We start from the raw sequence: 15,678 nt of genomic DNA on the forward strand, positions 1-15,678 counted from the left end.
CTGGGAATGGGTTTTTGGGAACAAACATTCTCTACATTATTTTGGAAAGGTGTATTGACCTTCCCTTCTCCGTGTTTCAATCTTACCCTTTGGTTTTCCTCTCGTGGATTCAACCATCCTGCAAGAGCTCTGAAGGTGTTAAACTTTTGGCGTTGTTGCACTAAAGCTGTGCTTTGCTGGACAGCGCACAAACTAACCTCCTTTATGAGAATGTGTGGACACTGCCTCCAACCCACACTTGCAGTGACTGACGAAGGCAGCAGTGTAATTCTAGTTTATGGCCCTTTTTACACATGTCCCTGTGGCTAGACTGTCTTCCTGCTGTCTCCAGTAGAGTTTTGTCCAGACCTTGTAAATCAAGTCCATTGCTATCATCATATCTAAATCTTGGAAGAAGTGGGCTCATGTTTCTTGGGTTGATTGTGGAATAGTGAGGATCATTTCACTTTGTGTTACATAGAATTGGCATCTCGCTTGTGCCAGCACTGCGGAGCATAGGATCAGATTCAAGGAGGCTATGAAAACCTGGGCCAAACATGGGTAGATTTTTTTAGATTTCTCAGTAAAAACACTAGGAGGTTAGTCAGATGGTAACAATGTAGATGATTTTGAAGGGCTGTATAAACTGATTGTGAAGGAGCATCTTTTGAGTAATAGTCACCAAGAGAAACTACTACACTTCCTGGTAGACCTAGGTCCACTTTCTCCCCAAGAGTTGGGGAAGAAGGCAGACCACTGGGTCAAAACAAGGGTCACCAAAACCAACACTGGTGGTGAAGGAAGATGGCACCGGAACGTCTGTTATCTGAACATATGGTTCGAGGCATGTGGGCTGCTGAATTCATATCTGTGCATAGATCGCCGCCTAGTGTTGGGTCCGGATGATTGCATATTGTTGTCCTGGAAGAGTCTTCGAAGTTTCACGAGATAGGTGGCTCCTCCCCTGGACTACAGTGCGCATGGGCATCCTCTCCATCCTCACATTGTTTTTTTCCGCCATTGGGTTTGGATGTGCTTATCTTAGCTCAAGTTAGGAAAACTTTATTTAATGCCAAAAGCCTTTAGATATCGTCGGTATTGTTAGCGTTCGGTATCGATAAATTATTATACTTGTTCTCGAACTTATTCACCCTTCTCGGACCTAGTTTCGGTCCGAACATCGATCGACGTTCGAAGATGGAATCGAGGACTCCCTTCAAGAGATGTCCTCTATGTCACGCAAAATATCCACACGTTGATGTCCATCTGGTGTGTAACAAATGTTTATCACCGGATCATGATGAGACCAGGTGTATGGCCTACGCCCGGTTCCGGTCAAAAAAGACCCTTCGGAATAGACGAGCGGCTAGATTGGAGGCCAAAAAATCGGCGCCTAACCCGGTTAACACATTCAGCACCGAGGATGAAGAAGTCGAGAGCGTCGAAGAGGTAGAATCGGGCCCTGCTTCGGAGCATGAATCCCAATATGACGACGATGATGAGGAGATCTTCGAGGACGAAGAAGTCGTCGACGAGGTAGGAGACGAAGATAGCTCAGGCGAGGAGCTAGGCCAATCCGTCGATGCGGAGTCCGAGGGAGATAGTCTTGATAAGGCTCAGGTCGAGGGATCGCCTGCGGGCCTTACCCAAGATTGGTCGGATCGTTCTACAGCCCCGCCTGAAGGCCCGGCTTCGAACATTTCAAAAGAGCCAGAATTATCGAAAAAGACTGGAGTCGATTCCGTGAAATCGAAACCAAAACCTGCACCGGTCAAATCGAAACCGAAAGTGCAACTGGTTCAGGTCAGATCGAAGGCATCGAAACCTTCCAATCCGTCGACACAAAAGAAGGACATCGGAGCCAAACAAACAAAGAAGGACTTCGGTACCGAGAAACCAAAAAAGGACTTCGGCACCGAGAAACAGAAGAAGGCCCTCGGTCCCGAGAAGACGCAGAGGCCTATAGCACCGAAGGTAGGGGCACCAACAACCAAGGTCAAGGTGGTCGATCCGACTACATCAACACCGAGGAGTGCTGAGACTGCCAAAATACTGGATCAACAAGGCGTCGATCCCAAACTTCGGATCGAAGCCCCGAAGACTGGAAAGAAACCGGAGACCGCGTCGAGGCCTGTCTCCAAAGAGCCTGTCGGATCAAAAGCACCGTCGGCATTCACGTTGCAGCAGGTGTCGGAGTCCCTAAAGCGCATCCGGGAACGGGACACTCTCGAACCGAAAACGGGTCCCGAACCGAACAAAGCCGCCAAGGCTCAATCGGCGCCGGCACCGATCAAGTTTGGATTGTCACCACTGGGGGCACCTAAGATGTTCGAACTTAGGAAGAGTATCGAACAACCAAGAACAGTGTCCACAGAAAGAACTGATGTCGAAGACTCACAGGACCAGTTTATCGACGTCGACACTGGTAGACTGTTGCTCCGCAAGCGGAGAATTGTTCCAGAAAAGGCTTTGGACTCATACAAAATTCCACTAAAAAGGAAAATGGCGTCTGGTTCGACACCAGTGCTTGTAGAACCTTACCACACATATGATCAGGAACCACCATCCTTTTCTCCCGCACACTCGGAGGCGGATGCAGGAGAGGGCTATACTGAGGATACCACTTATCCTGTGGATAATGACCCAGATGAACGACCGCAAGACCAGGATCAAGCATGGGGAGACCCTAATGACCCAGGAGACCCACAAAATGCTCCTGACACTCATCTTTATAATATAAAACCATCTCCCACTGAAGATACTGCTGCTTTTAACGCCCTCATTGAAAGAGCGGCTGCCAATCACGGAGTGGAACTTCATTCTGACTCTGTGGAGGAGGATTTCTTGGTGGACACGTTCTCCACATCAGAAAGAACGGTCAAGACTCTACCAATGTTAAAAGGGGTTATTAAACATGCTAAGGACATCTTTAAGGAGACAACCAGAGCACGGGTATTGAACCCGAGAATAGAGAAAAAATACAAACCAGCCCCAGGAGACCCAATGTACATTAAGGGTCAATTGCCGTTGGACTCCATGGTAGTTTCTAATGCTCGCAAGAGAGCTAACTCGCAAACTACCGGTGATGCTCCTCCTCCGGACAAGGAGTGCAAAGTGCTAGAAACATCAGGAAAAAGGATAGCAGCACAAGCAGCAAACATCTGGCGCATTGCCAACACTCAGGCACTCCTGGCCAGATACGACAGGTCACACTACGATACCCTAGAAACACTGCTAGAACACCTACCAGATGACTACAAAGATGGAGCGGAGCTCCTCATCAGAGAGGGACAACTCATTACAAATGCGTCCATCAAATGCGCACTAGATGCAGCTGACACTGCAGCAAGAGCAATCAACACTAGTGTGATGTTGAGGAGGCACGCATGGCTGAGAATATCAGGTTTCAAACCTGAAATTCAAAATAATATCTTGAATCAACCAGTCAACCCAGACTTTTTATTTGGCCCCGAGGTTGACACTACACTAGAAAAGATTAAAAAGGACACAAACTGCGAAATCTATGGGGGCTCTACAGTCGCAGCAGTTTCGGAGTGGCTCCTTTCGTCGCCCCGGGAATAGAGGAGCAGCTAGAGGTCAGGGGTCCCAGCAGCAGTACAATAAAGGAGGTACCCAGAGTACCTATAATAAGAACAATAGGGGTGGATATCGTGGATCCAGCATTAAAGGCAGAGGACGAGGACACAACAACACCAGGTCCTCTGCCAATAACAAACAGTGACGTCTTGTCACTGCCCCCCGACCACATAACACCGGTCGGGGGGAGACTCCAACAGTTCCTGCCAGTCTGGAGATCCATCACAACAGACAGGTGGGTCAGAGAAATTGTCCAGTACGGTTATTGTCTGGAATTAACATCCAATCCACCCAACATACCACCAAGACACCATCCTATGTCCGCAGAGCACTTGGCATTATTGCAGCAGGAAGTACTAAGTATGCTGCAGAAAGGAGCCATAGAGCTCGTGCCTGTAGAACGAGGGTCAGGAGTGTACTCTCTGTACTTCTTGATCCCAACAAAGGACGGGTCTCTCAGACCTATACTGGACCTGAGACCTCTCAACCAATACATTCTGTCAGAGCATTTTCATATGCTCACCCTCCAGCAGGTTCTGCCGTTACTCAGTCAGGGGGACTTCCTAGCAACACTGGATTTGAAGGATGCGTATTTCCACATACCCATACACCCATCACACAGAAAATATCTCAGGTTCACTCTTCAGGATCAGCATTATCAGTTCAAAGTACTCCCTTTCGGAGTAACAACGGCGCCCAGAGTCTTTACCAAGTGCCTAGCGACAGTGGCTGCACACTTAAGGAGACAGCACATTCACGTATTCCCTTACCTGGACGACTGGCTTGATCTGAAAGAAACACGTTAGTTAGATTCCTCACCTTAGAATATCCCCAGGCGTCAGACTGGATCCGGAAGATTTTTCGTCCGCAATACCCCTTGCGCGTCGCTAGGCGTCGTCTGTGGCTCCGCGTCAGTCGTCGGCGTCGTGCGCCGGAATGACGTCGTCAGAGTACTTAGACGCCGCCCTCGCGCGCTGACGTCAGTTCTTCTTTTTTCCGCGCCAGTAAGCGCAGATCCGGGAGAGCTACCCCTTTAGTCACTTTTTGACTAACTTTTTTCGATCCTTTTTGATCTTGTCTCGACTCCGGTGCCGGTAGGATGCCTGGTTTTAAAGCCTGTGCTGACTGCAACCGCTTGATGTCGGTTACGGACCATCACCACCGGTGCATTTACTGCTTGGGCCTCGACCACGACGCGGAGTCGTGTTCGGACTGCAAGGCCCTGACCTCGAAGGCTAGACGGGAGCGGTCCCGTAAGCTTCTCGAGCTTCGCCACTCGGCTCCGCGCCCCTCTCGATCCCGGTCCAGGAGGCGGTCCAAGGATCGGTCGCGGAGCCGCAGCCGACGTCATCATCGATCGTCTGGCTCCAAGTCTTCGGGTAAGTCGAAGCACTCCAAGAAGTCCAAGAGGCGACACCGCTCTTCGGACTCCCCTCGCCGGTCGCGCGACTCGGCCGAGGGTCAGGGTGGTTCCACCCCCGCGGCTCCAGCGCAAGTCCCCATACCCGCCGGTCCCTGGGACTGACGCGACGCCGGCGGAAGTCAGTGCCTTCCTCTCGGCCATGAGGAACCTGGCTCCGCCGTCGACGCCCGCTGGCGCGCCTTCGGGCCCCGCGGACCCGACTGGGCATATCTCAGGTTCACTCTTCAGGATCAGCAGTATCAGTTGAAAGTACTCCCTTTCGGAGTAACAACGGCGCCCAGAGTCTTTACCAAGTGCCTAGCGACAGTGGCTGCACACTTAAGGAGACAGCACATTCACGTATTCCCTTACCTGGACGACTGGCTTGTTCAGGCAAAGTCAGCCCAGCAGTGTGCCAGCCACATATCCCACACCATTCACCTTCTTCACAGTCTGGGATTCTCACTAAATTATCCAAAGTCACATCTTCAACCCGCCCACGTACGGCAGTACCTGGGCGCGACCATAGACACTCTGGCAGCCAAAGCTCAGCCAAATTTAGTGAGGATCAACAGCATGCAACTGCTGATCACAAAGTTCAAACCTCAACACTCCCTTCCAGCGCGAGTGTTCATGCAGTTGATAGGCATGATGGCCTCCTGCATCTTCATAGTCCAGCACGCGAGACTACATATGCGCCCGCTTCTGGAGTGCTTGGCACGTCAATGGAATCCGACTCAAGGACAGTTGAAAGACCTAGTGTTGGTGAGCGGTCAGGCATACAACTCTCTGCATTGGTGGAATCCACAAAACCTTTGCAAGGGCCGACCGTTCCAAGAGCCTGTTCCACAAATAATACTGACGGCGGACGAGTCTCTCCAGGGATGGGGAGCTCATGTACTCAATTTCACAGTGCAGGGGCTATGGACGACACAGCAACAGAAGATGCACATCAACCTTCTGGAACTGATGGCAATCTTCCTGGCAATGAAGGCATTCAAAGTACACTTGTGCAACAAAGTCGTGTTGATCCGGACGGACAACATGACTGCCATGTACTACATACAGAAGCAGGGAGGAACACACTCTCCACAGTTGTCTCATCTGGCTCAGAGCATGTGGAGGTGGGCCATTCAGAGGAACATGTTCCTCATGGCAGAACGCCTCCCAGGCAAGGACAACCAAATGGTGGATCTGCTCAGCAGACACAGCCACCAAATGCACGAGTGGGAGCTACATCCATCAGTACTCCAACCGTACTTCCAGCAGTGGGGTCATCCAGAGATAGACCTATTCGCCACAAGGGAAAACGCAAAATGCCAAAGCTTTGCCGCCAGGTTCCCGCATCCACAGTCGCAGGGCAATGCGATATGGATGAACTGGTCAGGCAGATTTGCGTACGCTTTTCCCCCAGCGCCATTAATACCGCTAGTGGCACGCAAACTAAGGCAACACTCAATGACACTCATCCTGGTTGCTCCAATGTGGGCACGCCAGCCATGGTACACCACGTTACTAGAACTTTCCGTGGTGCCGCCTCAAAGACTGTGGCTAACACCCAAACTTTTAACACAGAACCATGGCGAAATTCAGCACCCAGATCTGCAACAGCTGAGCCTGGCGATCTGGCTCCTGAAGTCTTAGAGTTTGGCTACCTGAACCTGCCTCCAGAATGTATGAATATCATCAAGGAGGCCAGGAGACCCACGACCAGAGCTTGCTATGCGGCTAAATGGAAAAGATTTGTCATTTTACTGTAAAAACAATGACATTAATCCGCTGGATGCATCCATTCAGAACATCATCTGTTACCTGTTACACTTATACCAATGCAATCTGGCATACAGCTCCATCCGTATACATCTAACCGCAATAGTAGCCTATCTTCAGAACAGGCAGCACCTCTCTTTATTCAGAGTGCCTGCCATCAAAGCCTTCTTAGAGGGACTCAAAAGAGTGATTCCTCCAACACACCCACCGGCACCGGTGTGGAACCTGAATGTGGTCTTCACCAGATTGATGGGTCCACCTTTTGAACCTCTACATTCATGTGAGATTCACTTCCTCACCTGGAAAGTAGCTTTCTTAGTGGCAATCACTTTGTTGAGAAGAGTTAGTGAACTCCAGGCACTAACCATTCAAGAGCCATTCATACAGGTTCACGCAAACAGAGTTGTACTACGTACCAACCCCACATTCATGCCTAAAGTGATATCGCAGTTCCACATGAATCAGACTATTGAACTGCCTGTTTTCTTTCCAAATCCAGAAAATGTCGCAGAGAGAATGCTCCATACACTAGATGTAAAGAGGGCCCTCATGTACTATATAGACAGAAGAAAGGATTTTAGGAAAACAAAACAACTGTTCGTTGCCTTTTCTCCACAACACAAGGGCAACGCCATTTCCAAAGCAGGGATAGCCAGATGGATCGTTAAATGTATTCAAATTTGCTATGAAAAAGCTAAACGCACATTAACGATTCCCCCAAGAGCCCACTCAACACGAAAGTTAGGGGCGTCCATGGCTTTCCTAGGGAACATTCCTTTAGAGGAAATATGTAGAGCAGCCACATGGTCCACTATACATACATTTACTAAACACTACTGTGTAGATGTACATTCAAAACAGCAGGCAGCTGTAGGACAGGCTGTTCTCAAGACCCTTTTTCAGACTGCTGCAGCTGACCCGGGCAGCCGCCGCTAATGGAGGGACTGCTATATAATCTATGCACAGATATGAATTCAGCAGGCCACATGCCTCGAACCGAATATGCTACTTACCAATATGCATCTGTTCTTGGCATGTAGGGCTGCTGACATTCATATCGCCCACCCTCCTCCCCGGCGCCTGTAGCGGCTGCAGCACTCAGAATTACTGTATAGCATGGTCATCACTTACTGTATCTACTCCATCACTGCCACAATGGCGAAAAACAATCTGAGGATGGAGAGGATGCCCATGCGCACTGTAGTCCAGGGGAGGAGCCACCTATCTCGTGATACTTCGAAGACTCTTCCAGAACAACAATATGCAATCATCCGGACCCAACACTAGGCGGCGATGTATGCACAGATATGAATGTCAGCAGCCCTACATGCCAAGAACAGATGCATACTGGTAAGTAGCATATTCAATATTCTTGAAGAATAAGTATTAAATCATCATAATCAAATCTTTTTCTAATCAAATATTTCCATCATGTATGACATAAAAAATCACAAATTGATAACCACAATCTGTAATCAGTGCAACCCAAATCAAGGAGAGTTGTCATTAATCGGGCGCAGTAGTCACATGGTTTATGCTGAAAAAATTCTTGATATATTTGTATTCCTTTTGCAGATAAATATACCTTTTCAACCCAGCCATCGCGCTTCGTCCTACAAGGACTTCATCAGGGTTGTAATTTGTCATCTAGTTCCAGATGTGTTGTATCTGGAAAATACCTTGCACTGTTTGAAACCAAATCCTTGGATGATCGTATCAAATGAATCCTCCTTTAGTACATATGAAGCTTCGGTATATATATATATGCCCTCCTTCATCCAAGAGGAAAATGACTTCTTTCAAGAGGTCTCAAGATAAATTTTTATTTCCATAGAGCGAAAGAGAGCTATTGGACAATTGTCTTGGTCTTCGTTCAAGGATTTCTGAGTACATGGAGAAAGCAAGCCAAAACCTCCAGGCCAGCAATGAGCTTCAAAAATCAGTGGCATGACCAAAAGGCTGTTCTGGTGGAATTAAAACCAGTGCAGAAGGTATGGGTATTGAAGCCTGAGGCCCCTAGGGCCCACCAGGATAAGTGGAGTAGGCCCTTCCCTGTCCTTGAAAGAAAAGGGTAGGTCACCTATCTGGTGGACCTTGGCAGTTGCAAACCTCCCAAAAGGGTGATCCAAGTCTACCGCCTAAAGCCTTAGTTCGAGGCATATGAGCTGCAGATCACACACTGAGGATAAGATCGCCATCTGGTGTTGGGCTCGGATGATTGCAGGTTGTTGTTGTCTTCGGAAGAAGCCTTTGGTCACGAGGTTGGTGACTCCTCCCCTGGACAACAGTGCGCATGGGCATCCACTCCATCGGCAGATTGTTTTTTTCCGCCATTGGGTTCGGATGAACTTTTTTCCGCTCCAGCAGAAAACTTCTAGCAATCATTTTAAATACTTAATCTTCATTCCATCGACGTCGAACTCAACTCGGACCGGTTCCGCAAGCGGCTGATGGACAGGACACCCTTCAAAAAATGCCCCCAGTGTGGAGCGAAGTTCCCCCACAGTGACCACCACGAGGTTTGCAACCTCTGCCTGTCGCCGGAACACAACGAGTCCACCTGTCCAGCTTGTTCCGCTTTCCGTTCGAAGAAGACCCTCCGGGACCGAAGAGCTCGACGCCATATTATGGCCAAACCAGCTCCAGAACCGGAGGACATCTTTGCTCAAGATGTTCCCGAAGACGACACCGAAGATCTCGAGATCGTGTCCGAGGCCGACGATTCCGATGACCTCATCACTCCAGGGCAGCGTGTGAGTACCACCCCCCCTGCCCCTGCCCCATCCAAAAAAGCATTGGTCAAGACTCCGCCAGCTGGGCCCAGTCGCGACCGGAAATCCTCTTCAGAAGCCCCGCCCTCGGGCCCGGCTCCGAAGACATCTAAGCCTGTGGGTGGCTCGGGCTCGAGCAAACCTCACCTGATTGTGCCTTTAACACCCTCGGCACCCAAACACCCACTGTCGGCACCGAAACAGGCTCCAAGACCGAAATCTCCTTCGGCACAGAAACGTTCTTTGGCACCGAAGTCTCCACCGGCACCGAGACGTTCTTCAACATCGATGCCTGAAAGTCCATCGGCACCGAAAACTCAGTCGGCACCGAAAACTCAGTCGGCACCGAAAACTCAGTCGGCTCCGAAAAATCCATCGGACCCGAAAAATTCATCGGCGCCGAAAACTGCGTCCCCGCCGAAAAAAGCTCATAAAGACCCGAAGCGGACATCGCAGACACCACCTTCGGAGCCAGATGAACTTTTTCGACCAGATCCTACTCAAAAGCGGATCTACATCAATCCTAACACGGGACATGTGACTGCCATCCCATATAAAAAGCGGAAGCTGGACACTACACCTCCCCCAGCTCCCATACGGAAAAAGGACTGTGCTACTTCACCACTTCGTCCTTCCTCTCCTGTTTTACCTCCTAACCCGTCCCCCCCTCCTCCTCCTGACTCTCCTTTACCTTTACCTTTACCATCTCCCTATCATTCACCTCCTCCACAGGATGATAATGATGACTTAGGGGGAGGGGCGGACCCTGATTTATTTAATGATCCTGTTGATCCAAACGACCCTTTTACGTTCCCAGACCCAGCACCCATGGATGACTGGTCTTATCCTATACCTGACATGCCTGACCCCACTACCTACCCCTCCAAGCCCTCCCCTCCTGATGACCACCTAGGGTTCGGCCAACTTATAAATAGGGCAGCAACATTCCACGGCGTCACAATGCACACAGACGCCCTTGAAGAGGACTTTCTCCTTGATACCTTTGAGCAGTCACAAAAGACTGTTCACATACTGCCCATGATCAAAGGGGTTATAAAGCATGCTACTGAAGTCTTTAAGGACCCTGTTCGAGCTAGGGTTCTCAACCCACGCATCGAAAAAAAGTACCGACCAGCCCCGCAAGACCCTGCATACATTAAGGCCCAGCTCCCTTTAGACTCCCTAGTCGTATCAAATGCCAGGAAGCGCGCTAACTCACAGACAACTGGAGAAACGCCTCCCCCAGACAAAGAGTCTAAGCTTTTAGAAGCCTCAGGCAAACGGGTCGCCGCGCAGGCGGCTAACCATTGGCGTATTGCGAATACCCAGGCCCTGTTAGCCAGGTATGATAGAGCGCATTATGACCAACTTGAGGACCTTATGCAACATCTGCCTGAACCCTTTAAGTCCCAGGCCTCTGACCTCATCCAAGAAGGCAAATTAATATCTAATGCCTCCATTAAATGCGCCTTAGATGCAGCAGACACTGCTTCTAGAGCGGTCAATACTAGCGTCTTACTCAGACGACATGCCTGGCTCCGTATTTCCGGTTTTAAACCGGAGGTTCAAACCGCAATTCTAGCTCAACCTTTCAACCAAGAGCAGCTATTTGGCCCTGCAGTGGATACTGCATTAGAAAAAATGAAAAAGGATAATGAAACTGCCAAGTCTATGGGAGCACTGCAGTCTCATCAAAACCGGGGTTCCTTTCGTCGCTCCTTTTATAGAGGAGGCTCCAAAAACACATCAACTGAGACCACGTCCACCTTTAAAAATTCTGGACAAACATCCCCTAACAGAGGTTATTTCCGGGGAGGTTATAGGGGAAACAATAACAAAGGTCGAGGGCGGGGCAACAACAACAACACCCGCACCTCACCAGCCACCAAACAGTGACTTGCCACCACTCCCCCCAGACCATTCCACTCCGGTCGGGGGGCGACTCCAACAATTCCTACCTGTCTGGACTTCCATCACCACAGACAGGTGGGTAAGACAAATTATCCAGTCTGGCTACTGCCTCGAACTCATACAATCCCCCCCAAACATACCGCCCAAACAACGTCCAATGTCCTCGCATCATCTCTCTCTCCTCAAACAAGAAGTTCAATCCCTGTTACAAAAACATGCGATAGAACCAGTCCCCCTTCAACATCAGGGAAAAGGGGTATATTCTCTATACTTCCTCATTCCCAAAAAGGACAAAACACTAAGGCCCATACTGGATCTCAGACTACTAAACCAGTATATACATTCGGATCATTTTCACATGACCACTCTCCAACAAGTCCTCCCACTTTTACAACAGGGAGACTTCCTCGCCACATTGGACCTCAAGGACGCATACTTTCACATCCCTATGCATCCCGCTCACAGAAAATATCTACGATTTGTGGTAGATGGGCAACACTATCAATTTACAGTTCTCCCATTCGGAGTAACAACAGCACCCAGAGTGTTCACCAAGTGCCTAGCAGTCGTGGCAGCGCATCTCAGAAGACAACAGATCCATGTCTTCCCCTATCTGGACGATTGGCTCATAAAAGCCAATACATACCAAAAATGCGTTCTCCACACTCATCGCACGATTCAAACTCTCCACGATTTGGGATTCACTATCAACTACCCCAAATCCCACCTACAACCTTCCCACTTACATCAGTATCTAGGAGCAACCATAGATACATCCAAAGCCATTGCCTATCCCAGCACGGCCAGGATAGCCAGTATACAAAATCTCATCTCTCAATTTCAAACTCATCCATCTCTTCCAGCAAGAGTGTTCATGCAGCTCCTAGGCATGATGGCGTCATGCATCTCCATAGTCCCACACGCACGACTTCAAATGCGTCCCTTACAGGAATGCTTAGCACAACAGTGGAACCAAGCTCACGGACAACTTACCGATCTGGTGTTGGTGGACAGTCGCTCACTTCGCTCACTGAAATGGTGGAACACCATCAACCTGTCCAAAGGGAGACCGTTCTTAGAGCCTCTTCCACAAGTTGTGCTAACTACAGACGCATCTCTCACGGGGTGGGGAGCCCACCTCCTTCACCATACCACTCAGGGCAGATGGACCAGTCAACAAAAACTGCTCCACATCAACCACCTGGAACTCTTTGCAGTGTTCCTAGCACTAAAATCCTTTCAAATTCACCTAAAGAACAAAACTGTCCTCATACGCACAGACAACATGACGACAATGTATTATATACAGAAACAGGGAGGGACACACTCTCTCCAACTGTCCCAACTGGCACAGCAAATCTGGAGATGGGCAATTCCCCAAAACATCTACCTGTTAGCAGAACATCTCCCAGGGATCCACAATCAAGTGGCCGACCTCCTAAGTCGCCACACACAACAGATCCACGAATGGGAACTACACCCCAAGGTTCTACTCCCCTTCTTCCAAAAGTGGGGACAACCAGACATAGACCTGTTCGCCACTCCCGAAAACACAAAATGCCCAACCTTCGCCGCCAGGTTTCCACACCCACAGTCGAAGGGCAATGCCCTATGGATGAACTGGTCAGGCAGATTTGCGTACGCCTTTCCGCCTCTCCCACTAGTTCCATTTGTGGTACGCAAACTGAAACAACAGTCACTAACACTAATACTAGTGGCTCCCACTTGGGCACGTCAACCGTGGTTCACCACACTTCTGGAACTATCTTTAGTTCCACATCAAAAGCTACGCCTCTCCCCGGATCTATTAACCCAGAACCATGGAGAAATCAGACACCCAGATCCTCAAACACTGAACCTAGCGATCTGGCTCCTGAGGTCCTAGAGTTCGGTTACCTCAATCTCCCTCCAGACTGTATGAATATCATAAAGGAAGCCAGACGACCTACTACTAGAGCGTGTTATGCCGCTAAATGGAAACGATTTGCCATCTACTGCGCTAATAATGACATACATCCATTGGATGCTTCCATCCAAAACATCATTTGCTATCTACTACACTTGCAAAGATGCAATCTAGCGTATTCCTCTATACGTTTACACCTAGCAGCCTTGGCAGCCTACTTGCAAAATAGGCAACACCTGTCCCTTTTTAAGGTACCAGCCATCAAAGCGTTTATGGAAGGCCTCAAAAGAATTCTTCCCCCAAGATTGCCACCTGCACCAGTGTGGAATCTCAATGTGGTTCTAACAAGACTCATGGGTCCCCCATTTGAACCTATGCACAAATGTGAATTGCAATTCCTAACATGGAAGGTAGCTTTCCTTATCGCAATCACTTCCCTGCGCAGAGTAAGTGAATTACAAGCCCTTACACTTGAGGAACCTTTCTTACAACTACACCGTAACAAAGTGGTTCTTAGGACAAACCCTAAATTTCTTCCAAAAGTGATTTCCCCTTTCCACCTTAACCAATCAGTAGAACTACCGGTCTTCTTCCCAAATCCAGACTCGGTAGCTGAAAGGGCCCTACATACCTTAGATGTTAAAAGAGCCTTGCTTTATTACATCGACAGGACAAAACCCTTTCGAAAGACAAAACAACTCTTTGTTGCTTTCGCGCCACCACACAAAGGCAACCCGATCTCCAAATCAGGAATAGCCCGGTGGATAGTTAAATGCATCCAAATATGCTACCTCAAGGCTAAACGTACACTTACAGTTCCCCCTAGGGCGCACTCCACGCGTAAAATAGGGGCTTCTATGGCCTTCTTAGGCAATATTCCCTTAGAAGACATTTGCAAAGCAGCCACATGGTCTACCACGCATACCTTCACTAAACACTATTGTGTTGACGTGCAGGCCAAACAACAGGCCTCCGTGGGCCAGGCTGTCCTAAAAACTTTATTTCAAGCTGCTGCAACGGATACAGGCGACCACCGCTAAGGGGAGCACTGCTGTATAATCTATCCTCAGTGTGTGATCTGCAGCTCATATGCCTCGAACGGAATATGCTACTTACCAGTATGCATCTGTTCTTGGCATGTAGAGCTGCAGAGTCACACACGCCCGCCCGCCTCCCCGGGACCTGTATCTGTTCCAGCATCCGTCTTACTTAGACATTACACATGGACATCCTTTCTTTCTTTTCTATATACTCCATCTTTTCCCATCATGGCGAAAAACAATCTGCCGATGGAGTGGATGCCCATGCGCACTGTTGTCCAGGGGAGGAGTCACCAACCTCGTGACCAAAGGCTTCTTCCGAAGACAACAACAACCTGCAATCATCCGAGCCCAACACCAGATGGCGATCTTATCCTCAGTGTGTGACTCTGCAGCTCTACATGCCAAGAACAGATGCATACTGGTAAGTAGCATATTCCTTTTGACAGAGCTGACATGACCATGCTCATGGTCACAGATGAGGGACAAGAAACTGAGAGTGAACCTATGTAGGAAAGTGACCCTTTTGCATGGTTTCCCCCACTTTTTGCCAAACTGTTGATATAGTTTGAGTGTGTCTAGGGCTCCTGCCAACCAGGTACCCAGGGCCTATGTTCATTCCCTAAACTGTACTGTTGCAAAACTCAATTGGCAACTCTGTGGCCACATGTAAGTCCTTTGTAAAAGGTACCACAGGTACCAAGGGCAATGTGACAAGGGAAGGCCTCAAAGGGCTGTAGCATTTATTGTGCTATTCTTAGAGGCCCTGTACCTTTACACACACACACACACACTGCTATTGCAAGCTGCGTGTTTTGGTGCAGAACAAAGTGAAGAGTCGACATGGCACACATCCCTGTGTGCCATGCCTACAACCCTCTGCCCTGGTATAGGTAAACCACTCCTCAAGCTGGGTGCACTACACCAGTGGTGAGCGTACAGATGCATGAGCCCTGTACCCCTACAGTGTCTAAGTCAATTCTTAGACATTGTAAGTGCAGTAATGCCATAAAGAGTATTAGGTATGCGAGTTTGTCATTACGAACTCCACAGCACCATAATGGCTGTACTAAAAACTGGGAAGTTTGGTATCAAACTTCTCAGCAAATTAAACCCACACTGATGCTAGTTTGGTATTTAATGAAATAAGCACTCTAAGGGCATGTTAAAAACGTCCCCTTAAAAGCTACCTAACTCTAGTGGCCTAGCTGAGTGGCTGCTCGCCAGATGCCACCACCAGTAATGTTTCTGGGCCCCTGGGTCGAGAGCCTGCCACTCTCGGGGTCCTGAAACAAAGCAAAT

General features: G+C 49.0%; 1 protein-coding gene across 4 annotated transcripts in view; it reads left to right on the plus strand.

Moving 5' to 3' along the window:
* Positions 1-15,678, plus strand: part of HGS (hepatocyte growth factor-regulated tyrosine kinase substrate) — a 289,334-nt gene that overhangs the window by 159,787 nt on the left and 113,869 nt on the right. The gene's annotated exons all lie outside the window — the stretch shown is intronic.

This window comes from Triturus cristatus, chromosome 7 (assembly GCF_964204655.1).
Source record: "Triturus cristatus chromosome 7, aTriCri1.1, whole genome shotgun sequence".
In the NCBI taxonomy this organism is placed as follows: domain Eukaryota; kingdom Metazoa; phylum Chordata; class Amphibia; order Caudata; family Salamandridae; genus Triturus; species Triturus cristatus.